We start from the raw sequence: 13,336 nt of genomic DNA on the forward strand, positions 1-13,336 counted from the left end.
TCATTTCAATTACCTAAAGAGTTTTGGTAAATAAATATATCTACAAAATTATATTTGTCTTAATTTCTTGCATATTGCTGAGTTTAATATTTGACTTCTTACATAATGCACCTTACGCATATAAAAATTTTATGATAATTATTATCAAAACGCTTAATTTATTAATATTATACAATTTTGTTTGCAGCAAGTTGCAACACAGAAAAAAGTGCACCGCATGCTAATTTCTGTTTTAGGAGAAAAAGAAAAAATGCTGAATAAAATAACTAATTCTGTAAGAATATATATTTTTTATTTAGTAATAACGATAGATACAGTGTTTTTTTATATTCATATGTTTTAAGAACTTTAAAATCTGTAGATTTTACAAAAGTAAATTTTTTGATATAGAATGCGGAGCTGTTATCACGACAACTTGATTTGCGTAATCAAGCAGAAGAAAAACATAGGCAAGAAATTATGACAAAGGTAAAAAATATAATTTTGGATCCGATAAATTGATTCAGTAAATAATGATATTATGATAGGCTCTATCAGCAAGAGATACATGTGTTGCAGTTCTGAACAAACTGCCTTCTGGTGGACTTAATCTTGAGTGAGTAAAAATTATTTTTCATCATTTAGTAACTAATTATATTTTAGTTTTTTACTGTTGAACACGAATCTAAACTTAAAAACCATAAAATCTCCGAATTGAGTAATTCTTCTGCATGATAATTAAAATTTTATAATTTCTGTCATTTCCTGGCCATTTTTACCATAAATGACTTTTAGTATTCACTTAAATGATCTATTAAGTGTTTTTTGTTGATTACAGCAGTAATTTCTGAACATATTTTTGAATACTCAATTACAAGTGTGTTTGCAGATTATCCTGGGACAATTGGGAGTGAATGTGCTTGCAAATTATAGCTGAACTGAATTATACAAAAAAATCCCAATCGTTCATTTAATTGAAACTCAATAGTCACTTGAGGTACAAAAAAAAATAGAAAACCACAGAAATTATAAGATTATAATTTATAATAGCTAAGAATTACTATATCGGGAATTTTATTTTTTATTTTTCTCTGATTTTGCCATTTTACCCCCAATTTTGACTTTAGATTCGTGATAAGCGCTAAAAACTGACAACAGATAACTTTTTTTTAATTGAAGGCACATGTAGGAAATATCGGTGATAATTGAATAAAATATTATAGTGTGAATATTTGTAGGATTGATAATTTTGATATTGAAATATATGTAGGGTAATATTAAATAGGAATGAAAAAAATCATTTCTATACATCCAACATATAATCTGATATCTTCAGTGGATGTTCAAATTAGAGAAAATTCAAATTAATTCATTAATTTAACTAAATAAAAGCAGTTTTAGCAAAATAAATAAATATGTATGCTAAATACGCCTGCATAAAACACATATGAAAACAAAACAACCCCATGAGTATATAGTTTGGTATAATACTTACCAGAAATTCATATTTTTTGTCTATGAAAATAGGTAGAATAGCAATTTTTATGTAATATTTTAGTACATATCTGGGTAAGTAATATTTTGGCTTAAGGAAAGTTGCATGGATTTCCTGATTAATATAAATGATCGATTTACTTTCAACAATTTTTAAAATTGTTGCAATAATTTTTTTAACGGTTTTTTCAGAAATAAAGCTTTTGCTTTTCGTGAAAAACTATTCAACGCAATTTTCATTTGGTATTATACACTGTATGAGCCATAAGCGCACGTCCCATTATTTATTTCATGAATATTTACAATTAAAACATTTTTTGTATGTGGATAATATTTAAAACAATATTTAAGAATTATAGACGCAGATCGGTCCGGTCAAACCAATATTTTCAGAATCAATTTAAGATTTTTTACAAAAATGTGCACGAAGAGTTTTGCACTTTTACGTCCGATCAACACAAGTAATTATCGATTTTCATCAAATGGTTTTTAAATTTTTCAAATTCAAATTGCCATTTCCGAGAAAAAAATAGGAGAGTGGTCTTAGAATAGTTCTTCGAATTACTTAGTTGATCAAATTATGAGTTGTTATGATTATATAAACTCCGGTTTCTGCCCAAACATAATGCGCTTTGCGTGCACATATGCATGCACGAGTGTATATATGTGTGTGCTAATATATGTGATGAATAATTTTCAGGAAGCTTTCTGTTTAGTGTTTTTGTGCGGGGTACTCAAGCAGAAAATCATTTTGAACAAATGAAAATTGTAAATATATCCTCTCGAATGCTACAATTTTGATAAGTGTAAGTGAAAACATGTAAAAATATAAAAATGTTGAAACTGATTTATTTTGTGTTTTAATCAAACTATGATGATTCATTATTATGTTATTACTATATCTATAGTAAAATCTGAAAAATTATTTTAACATAATGAATAATTGTTAAAATTAATCTACCTACATGGTGCGAGAGAAGCTGGATGTAACAGTTTTTATTAAAATTACATTACATTTGTACTAAATAAAGCTAGATGTAACAAAGATTATGTAACAATTGCATTATGCTATTTGTTATTATTTCACAATCAATTATTTTCTAGAAAGATTGCAGTATTCTAGTAAAAATGGAATCAAGTTAGCTAGGAGTGAATTTGAGAGAGTTTTTTAATCAACGAAATTTAATATATATTTTTATACATAGAAATATCTTTTTATATATTTATTTATTCATAAGCAAGTCGTAATCAATAATAATAGATATTATTTCAGGCTCTTGTCAAGCTTATTCATAGTTAATATTAAAAGGATAGTAATTTTATAATAATCATAGTAGCTGTACGAATTTTGCTTCTGAAAAAAAAGCATTCGAACATTAAACACAATGTGATTTAAATTAAACAATTCAACCAGTCAAGCTCAAAATTCTTGCACAAGGTTGAAAGTTATACTCATTTAAAACCGTAAATATTTTAAATTATTAAAATAGCAATAAAAAATATATAAAAAAATGGTTGTACAGGCGATCAAATGGTCAGACTACATTGATAAAGGATAAGGATTATGCATGAAAATAGTTAGTGAAATCAAATTGAGAAAATTTAGTAATGTCATAAAAAGCTAATTCTTTAAAAAGTTTAACTAGGGAAGCATGAAATTTTTTGCTGTCTAAGTTTCGGATATTGAGTGGAAGTTTATTCATAAGCTGAATTACCAATACCGTCGATCGTATTGAAAGAGTGGGCTAATTTATATGTACGCGCCTTAATAAGTTTGTGTCTAGTGTTGTAGTTTGAGGAGGACGAAGCCATATCAAAAAGTTTCGAATTGTTTTTGATGAAAGATAATGTTACCAGCAGAAAAATGCATGGGGCAGTTAGAATATTGTATTTTTTAAATATGGGTCTGCAGGAGGCATTACTGGGCAAGAAAAAAATTATTCGAATAGTTCTTTTCTGAAGCCAGAATTGGATGCCTTATGAAACGTGAGAATAAAAGTTGCTATCATAAACTGAAAGTAAGCAATTTGAACAATAGTTCGGGTTTTAGGGTGCGCAACATGAAACATGTTCTAGATAAAGTTGGTGATAGTGAGATAGAGATATGATCAGACCACTTTAAATTATTATTAATATGGATACCAAAAAACTTTGATACTTGCGAAAAATTATATGCTGAATTATTGATGGTTAAAGAAGTAATATTATTGGATAAACGTTTTTTTGTACAAAAAGATTTGATTTGGGTCATATCATTATTAAGGACTAGATTATTTTCACAAAACCATTTCGTTATTTCTGACATAACCACGTTCAATTTATGTTGTAATTCATTAAGAGATTTGGCCTTGATGATAACGCTGGTATCATCTGCAAAAAGAATAAAATCACAAAGATAATTCATATATTTAATATGTCAAAAACTATTTAAATATTTTATTGTTAAAACGTTAAATTGTTATATCAGTAAATAACAGTTTTATCTACTAGTGTGGACTAAGTGCACCACGCCTCTGAGCGCAGGTAAAGTTTTTATAAAAATGATCCCCATCGGAGGGGACGTATTGTCAAACAGTAATAATTTTGAAGCTGTCAGTGACATTAATAATATAGATATGGCACGAGGTCCAAGTACAACAGGTAAACCCACAACTAGATCAAAATCATACTTGAAAAACCATCATTCACATATGATGCCATAAATTTAACTGAATTTCAAAATAATAATAAATCGATGAATGTTGAATAGACAACAGTTCGAAAAAGAAGAAAGCGTCACATTAATGATATATCATACATAACATCATCCATAATATCTTCCATGAAGTCAGACGTTTGTAACAACGAATCAGATCAGTATTGGCTTAATCCAACTCCGTGAAATAATTATTTTGATGTATTAAATAATGTCCCAATAGAACCACCACCTAAACAAGTAACTCACAAGCCACCTCCAATATTTGTTCATGGTGTAGGTAATATTACCTCTCTCACAGACCATCTGAATGAGCATGAGAAAGATGCTCATCAATTAAAAATAGTGGAAAATCTTCAGGTACGTGTCTAATTATCTGAGCCAAAAATTTATCATAAAATATTAAAACTATTGAAGGATAGAGGAACTTCATTTCATTCTTTCCAAAACAAATCTAAGCGTACATTTAAAACCGTTATAAGAAATCTTTACCACAGTACTAATTTAAAATATGTAACCGAAGAAATTAACTCATACGGGCATAAAGTTATCAACTTGTTCAACATAAAACATTGCATAACAAAAGCCCCTCTTCACATCTTCATACTTGAACTTGAACAGAGTTCAAATAATTCTGGTATTTATAAAGTTAAATTCCTAAATAGAACTAAAGTAAAGATAGAACTTAAGTAGGTTATTAATAGGCCTGCAAAAGATGTAGTACAATGCTCAAAATGTCAGCTATTTGGGCATACAAGATCTTATTGCAATCATAAACCCCGTTGTATTAAATGCGCTGATAAACATCTTTCTCATGATTGCTTGTGAAAGATCGTATAAATGAAAATGTCAAATTATAAATTCTGCAAAGTCTATAAGGAAACAATATCTCGCAAATTTCCACCTTTAGACCCAGGATCTTTCCTTCTTCAAAATTAATATATAACAACCGGATTCAACCAAACCTTTCGTTTGCTCAGGTAACTAGATCAGAGAATACACAGCAGGTTACTAATCCAGAATTATTTTCTCAGCCCAAAATCCAAAATACTGATATATCTGAATTAAAATAAATGGTAAAATCTCTAGTCGACCAAATGAGCGCAATGCTTAATGTATAAACATCCTTGGTTAGTAAGATCCATCCATGCATCATTTCATTCGAATTGCTGTATGGAACTCAAATGGATTGGGTAATCATACCCAAGAAATTATACACTTTTCTTAATCTTCAAAAAATAGATATTTTACTAGTCTCAGAAACCCACTTCACGTCGATTCAAGGTTCCAAATTATAACCTGTATACAACTATAACCATGCTGATAAAGCAGCCCATGGCGGAAATGCTGTGCTTATAAAATCAACAATTAAACATTATATGGCTCAGTCTTATGCGGAAAAATTTCTTCAAGCCACTAATGTTGTGATTGAAACTTCGATTGGGGCTTTAACTGTAAGTGCTTTATACTGTCCGCCAAGGCATAACATTTCTCATGAAAAATTTAGTGAATTCTTTATATCGTCGGGACCAAAATTTTTAGCTGGAGGTGATTATAACGATAAACATTGTTTATGGGGTTCGAAATTATGCAAACCCAAGAGGAAAGCAACTTCATAAATCTATAGTTAATTTTGGACTTAAACACTTATCTACAGGTGAACCAACTTACTGGCCTGGAGATACTCCTAAAATTCTAGACCTTCTACACTTCTGTAAATTTAAGGGTATATTAGACGAACAATTAAAAGCTGAATCAAGTCTTGACTTATCTTCTGACCATAGTCTAGTCATAGTTACATTTAGCTCAGAGTTCAAATTGCAATCTAAGAGTCCATCATTAACAAATAAAAAAACTAATTGGGAATTATTTTCTAAACATATTGATGACAATGTATGTACTGCAAAGTACCTCTAAAAAGTACAGATGATATTGATATTGCAATAGGTATTTTCAACAAAAATATCACTGACGCGGCACGCTATTCTACATTCACAAATAGTATTGTTGAGCGATTTTTCTGTTCACTCGAAGCTAAAAGCACATAGCCTGTAAAAGGAAACTGCGTAGAAGATGGCAAAATACTTATTTTCCGGATGACAAAACTAAACTAAACTGACTAGTTGGTTTGGTATTTAGCCTTGAGGCAAGTTACATTAACTTCCCGATATATGTAAATAATCGACTCAATCAATAAAAAATAAATTAATTTATGAGTGATTAAAAGTATTTCGAGTGGATTTATTACACATAATTGAAAACCAACAAACACGTTAATTGGAGTATTTTCTAAAAGCAAATTTTCAAAAATCAATATTTTTTTAATTGAACCAGCTTCCGTAGGACTTTAATGATTTATTACGTTTATTAAGACCAAGTACTCTATCGTTATACCAAGTGAATCGTCTAAGTTTAATTTTAACAAACGTCAAAAACTACTCATCACAAACTTTGATGAATTTTTAAAATACTTGTCGTAAGGCCGTAATAATTCAGTAAGTTCTATAAGGCCATGGTATATATAGCCAAAAAAGTTCCATAAACATCATCTTAACTTTTTTTTTTCAACAGTTAATTACAAGAAAACGGCTCGGTAGATTTTCACCTAAAACTAATCAGTACCATTCCCAACTAATATCTTTCAAACAGTTTTTGATTTTTGAAAATCGATTCGGTAGAATGAGCTTAAATGTGGACGAAAAGTTTAACACTTTTTTCCATATTTCAAAGAAACGGCTCGGCCGATCGTCGCACAAAAGTGACGAACGATAGTCCTCATTGAGACACATCAAATGGTTTTTAAATTTCTGAAATCGGTTCAGGCGTTTTTGAGCAATCGTCGATGAAAGGTCTAATTTTGACAAATGCCAAAAGAACGATACTAACTTTGACGAATTTTTAAAGCTAAACCAATTGTCGTAGGGCCGTAATATTTTAGTATGATCTAGAAGACTATGGTATCTACCGTCAAAAAAATAATCATCAAAATCGTCGAAAAAAAATTTTAACACTTTATTACAAGAAAACGGCCCGGCCGATCTCTACCAACAACTCATCAGCACGATTCCCAATCAATATCTTTCGAACGGTTTTTGAATTTTCAAGATCGATTCACATCTGCGGGCTAAAACGTGGACGAAAAATTTTTCACTTTTCTGCTATTAACAAAGAAACCGCTTGGCTGATCGTCGCGCAAAATTGATAAACGCTAGTCCTCATCGAGATACATCGAATGGCTTTTAAATTTTTAAAATCGGTCCAGTCATTTTTGAAAAAACGTCGATTTACGGCAAAAAATCCTTTCACATACACACACACACATATACACACACACACACATACTTTTTCCAAATTTGGTCTCATTCGATTCAGAATGGCTTGAAACGTCGAGAAAACATAAAATTAGCGAATCGGATTTTTTTATGAAAACATAAACTTCTTCTTCGGGAAGTTAATAAAACTATAAAGGAACTTAAACAATATTTGTTTGATTTAAAAAATAAACATATGGAGTCCTACTTAAGTGATTTATCTGTTCATGACCATTCCATCTGGAAAGCCACAAAATATATGAAAAGACCAACCCCAACGGTATCTCCAATTAGAAATGATGATGGTACTTAGTCTAGATCAGCATAAGACAAGGTTATTACCTTTGCAAATCACCTTCTTATCCTTGTAATGTACCTAACGATCAATTCATCACAGATTATTTGAATGACGGTAAGCCCATTCCAAAAATGAAGTATTCTGAAGTTTTCTAAGAGATTAGTAATACTAAATTGGGAAAAACTCCTTGTAATGATGCCATCACATTTGGACTAATAAAACACCTTCCTGATAAAGGTAAAAGATTTTTAACTATATTATTTAATGCCATGATACGGTTGAAGTATTTTCCTTCATCGTGAAAATTGGAAAAAACAATCTTGGATTTAGATACTTCATCTAAGTTGTTTTCCGTGGAAAGGAAACTATCTGAGATGCTCCATCGACAAGTTAACCTTTTGGTTAACGCGCTAGCCAAGTGCGCCATGTAGGCCCATGTTGTAATGTAAGGGCTATATATTTGTTCAATACTTTAGTCATGTGGGATCTTCAGCACAGTCGAATTTTATTCATAACTTTCTGGTTGCTCCATGTCAAACATAAATATATGACTCAAAAATAAAATAATATTTTTTGATATCAACTTAATAAGTTACAACTATAAGATATTACACCATAATTGAATGCGATATGATAGGCGTCTGTGGTGTAATGGTCAGCATAGTTGCATTCCAGGCAGTTGATCCAGGATCGATTCCCGGCCGACAAAATCACGTTTATTACGCTCTTGTTACACCTTATCAATATAAAATGTAAGGTTCTTTATGGGTAGAAACAAAACTACACCAACTCAAAATTATTCAACTGCTGAGTTGTTACCACAGAATTGAGGCAAAAATGTTAAGCGTAGGTAGTGTAAGGGTCAGCATAGTTGCTTACCAAGCAGTTGATCCATGTTATTAATATTAGTAGGTATAAACAATAATTATTTCACGCCCACGGGTGGTATCGAACCATCAACCTTTCGGTTAACAGCTGAACGCGGTAGCCAAGTGCGCCATGTACGCCCTTGTCGTAATGCAAGGGCCATATATTAGGTCAATACTTTGGTCATGTGAGATCTTCAGCACAGTTGAATTTTATTTATAACTTTTGGGGTGCTTCATGTCAAAAATAACTAGCTGTAAGTGGAATTCTGTCTTAAGGCAATTAGGGCATCGTGCCTTAAGGCAAATTGCTGGAACTTCCCGTACCAAAAATTATTATTTTTTGTAAAAACGATTAACATTTTTGAAAAAAATTTACTTCGAAAAAATAAGATTTTTGAGAAACTATAAATTGGACAAAAAATTACTTTTTTTTGAAAAAAATTTTTTTTAAAAAATTTTTTTTTAGAAAAAATTTTTTTAAAAAAATTTTTTTTTGAAAAAAAAAATGTTTTCTTTATTTTGACATATTTTGGAAAATCTGAACTTGTTTTTCAAAGCAATCGTACTGCTTTAACTGCATAGATACAAAATATAAAGCGCGTAAGCGCGGCGTCGCTGTCTAGCGGGTAAACATTGATACGGAACCCATAGAAAAATAAACAAAATTTATACTTATTGTTAAAATCTCTATAAAATATCTGAAAATTCGATGTGCATATGTCTAATGATCATTTTTGACCGCCAAATGGCATTTTTTTTTACTTTTTTCCTTAGATCTCCGAAACCGCTAGACCTGCCTTTATGAAAATTTGATCAATTCTTTATCTTGTCAATACAAGTAAAATGTTTTTTGAATTATTAAAATCGGACGCTCCGTTCTCTTAGAAACTGAGTTACCGTTTTCGGCACTTTTTGCCCCGTATCTCCGGAACGGCTAGACCTGCCTTCGCCAAAAACTAATCAGCACGTCTCCTTATCAATACGAATCGAATGTTTTTTGAATTATTCAAATCGGTTGATCCGTGTTCCCGAAATCGTCGACGAAAATTTGTATCCGCACATACATACACACACGTACATACATACACACACACATACACACACACACATACACACACATACACACACATACACACACACACACACACACACACATACATCCATTTTTTCTAAGGTATGCCAAAATGTTCAGAAACCTCTGAAACGTAAAGATATATAAAAATTTTTATTTTCGATTTTTTTGCGATTAATATAACTTACCCTACGGGAAGTTAATTACCCTACGGGAAGTTAAATATGTGATTCAAAAATAAAATAACATTTTTTTATATCAACTTAATAAGTAACAACTATTATTTATTACACCGTAATTGAATGTAATATGTTAGGTGTCGGTGGTGTAATGGTCAGCATAGTTGCCTTCCAAGCAGTTGATCAGGGTTCGATTCCCGGCTGACGCAATCACGTTCATTACTTTCTTGTTGCACCTTGTCAATATTAAATGCAAGGTTCAATATGGTAGAAATAAAATTGTACCAACTCATGATTATTCAGTTGCTGAGTTGTTACTACAGAATTGAGCCAAAAATGTTAAGCGTAGTTGATGTAATGGTCAGCTTAATTGCCTATCAAGCAGTTGATCTGTGTTATTAATATTTGTAGGTATAAACAGCAATCATTTTACGCCCCCGAACCACCAACCTTTCATTTAGCAGCCGAACGCGCTATGGTATGAATAAGGTAATAACGGGTATGAACAACCTTGCATTACAACAACTTCGCCATGTAGGCCCTTGTTGTAATGCAAGGGCCATATATTTGGTCAATACTTTGGTCATGTGGGATCTTCAGCACGGTTAAAAGTTTTTCATAACTTTCTGGTTTCTCCATGTCAAAAATAAATATGTCATTCAAAAATATAATAACATTTTTAATTATATGAACTTAATAAGTTACAACTATGAAATATTACATCATAATTGAATGCAATATGCCAGGTGTCGGTGGTGTAATGGTCAGCATAGTTTTCTACCAAGTAGTTGATCCGGGTTATTAATATTAGAAGGTATAAAAATAATTATTTTACGCCTCCGGGTGGGCTCAACCTACCAACAGGTTTTGGTTAACAGCCGAACGCGCTAGCCAATTGCGCCATATAGGCCCTTATCGTGTTGCTAATAATAGCAAGGGTAGACTACATGTATGTTGAACAATATAATCATCAAATACTATTCGGTATAAACAATATTCTTTGAATATTCCAGGGTATAAATTACAACTATTTTACGCCCTCGGGTGGGTTCGAACCACTAACCTTTCGGTTAACAGCCGAACGCGCTAACCAATTTCGTTTCGCCTCAGAGGCTACTCTCCTAGCGTTGATAATTGTAGAAGTAAGCGACATATAGCATCAACATTATTATAATAATTGAACAATAATGGGTATAAACAATACTTATTTTACGCCCCCGTGTGGGCTCTAACCACCAACCTTTCGGTTTAAATATTAATAATTTAAAAATATCAAAACGCAATATTATAGTTGGTTTTGGATGCCGATAACATAATATATGATGTTCAAAAAGATACCTATCAGATTGCATCACACCCCATGACCAAAATTCACAAAGAATTTTGACGAACGGTCATCGATGATGATCCAACTCCAAATGAAGTTCAACATCTTTCTCACGCTTAGGGTCCGAAGCTACGACTCATCTTCGAGGTCGCATCAACTCCACATTTAAGTGGAGACATACTACAGACTTGATCCTGTAAGGTATGATCTTGCCAAGAGGATGATGCTTCATATAACATAAACATTAAATCTCATCATTGAACAATAATGGGTATAAACAATACTTATTTCACACCGAGCCAAGCGATACCTGAACTCTTTTTTGAGGTAACTCATCTAATGGGATATGTCGGTTTAAGGGAGGCAAGTCCATCTAGCGATCAAATAATCATACTCACAAAGAGTACCCATACGCAGTAAATAGTGTGTGGAGTTTTAGTAGTTCACCATGTCTAAGTGTCTTTTGATATGTAGTGTATCACATATTTTATTAGTATAAAAAATTACAAATTTTTTTAAGTATTTTGGCTGATCAATTTGCTTTTGATCGAAATGCGTTTTTATTTTTACCACATCGTATTAAAATTACTCTGATTTTTCGATTAAAATAATAATATATGAAACGCAACGATTTTCTGATTGCTAAAAATAGTAGGAGTAAAATACATACAGCAAGAATAATATTTATAGTCATTTAATACTAATGGAGACAGTTTTAGTGATATTGATTATTGTAGGAGTAAAGTACATATAGCATAAACATTAAATCTCATCATTGAACAATAATGGGTATAAACAATACTTATTTTACACGCCCGCCAGTAATCAAAGGTCCCAAATAATACCAACTCAAGATTATACAACTGCTCAGATGTTACGACAGAATGGAGGTATAAGTGTTAAGTTTTGGTGGTGTGATGGTCAGCATAGTTGCCTTTCGAGTAGTTGATCCGGGTTAGATTCCCGGCCGACGCAGTTGTTCCATATCACTAACAAATATGTAGTTCATTAACAAAATAACGGATTATTATTATACTTAAAAATAACGGATTATTATTATACTGAATTAATAACATATATCTGTAAGTTTTTTTTACATTATGTCAATATCAGATATAATATTTAATAAAGAATGCAAACAAATGTTTTTTGAGGTTGTGGTCTCTTTGGCGCAGTGGATAGCGCGTTAGACTTATAATCCAAAGTCGTGGGTTCGATACCCACAAGGAATGTTTGGTGAAACTATATTGTTTGATGACCATATATTATATAGTCCAGTTTGGCAATTGATGATTAATTTTAATAAAAATTACAATAAACTTTAGCCGTTTATGCGTTGGAATTTTGACCTAAATTTTTTGGGTTGAATTTCAACGGAAATATCACATAATTTCAAGAAATTATTTGTGATGTCTTGGCAATTTGCTGTCTACATACAAAAACTCGCAATAAACTTCATCAGTTAGTTTATTACCACTGGCGCAGTGGATAGTGCAACTAAGCTTTATATGACAATTGATAATTTCAACTTTTGATACCAGCCTTAAGAACCCTTAATACTCGCTGCGTTGTACTGCACATGTAAGGATATAATCTCTTCATACCGCCCAGTCTGTTAGCTGGGATACTGTAACTGGTTAGCTTTTTGAAGATCGGCACGATACTTGAAGAGAAGAGATTTATACTTACTGTGAGCTGGAAGTATACGACCCGGAAGTGCAAGAGTGTAGTGAAATTTAAAAGTTATTAGAAGCTAGTTTATTTGAAGAATATTTCTTAAGTATTATTACAAGAAGATAAAGAAAATCTATAGTCAGGTGGGTGTCCCCAACACAGAGTTTTCCTAGGCATAAGCCTAGGAATCTATCAAAAGCTTGAAATCAAAAGTAACAAACAAACAATGGTACGAAGTAATAAGAATAAAAAGAAAACAGGTACCAGTCACTTACTGACCGAAGTGATATGGATACCGACCTCGAACTAGAAGAATTTACAAAGGTTAAGTCAAGAAAGCGTGCCAAAAGCAAGAAACAATGGAAATCATACAAGGAATAATGACACGAAACCTATAGAAGTAAAGGTACCACCGATAATAGTAAAACATAACTTAGA

The 13,336-nt window shown here is 31.7% G+C and overlaps 2 non-coding genes and 1 pseudogene across 2 annotated transcripts; 2 read left to right on the forward strand and 1 right to left on the reverse strand.

The window, feature by feature from the left end:
• The first annotated feature begins 10,034 nt into the window (after positions 1–10,034).
• On the forward strand, positions 10,035–10,106 carry Trnag-ucc. Its single transcript has one exon. It is a non-coding gene; the product is annotated as a tRNA-Gly (tRNA).
• Positions 10,107–11,233: 1,127 nt separating this feature from the next.
• LOC113380257 lies at positions 11,234–11,435 on the reverse strand (annotated as a pseudogene).
• Positions 11,436–12,384: 949 nt separating this feature from the next.
• Trnai-uau lies at positions 12,385–12,456 on the forward strand. The gene has a single exon. It is a non-coding gene; the product is annotated as a tRNA-Ile (tRNA).
• The last annotated feature ends 880 nt before the right edge of the window (positions 12,457–13,336 follow it).

Source organism: Ctenocephalides felis, unplaced genomic scaffold (assembly GCF_003426905.1).
Source record: "Ctenocephalides felis isolate EL2017-DRISC unplaced genomic scaffold, ASM342690v1 CF-g0.4_SCAFFOLD_01977, whole genome shotgun sequence".
Classification (NCBI taxonomy): Eukaryota; Metazoa; Arthropoda; class Insecta; order Siphonaptera; family Pulicidae; genus Ctenocephalides; species Ctenocephalides felis.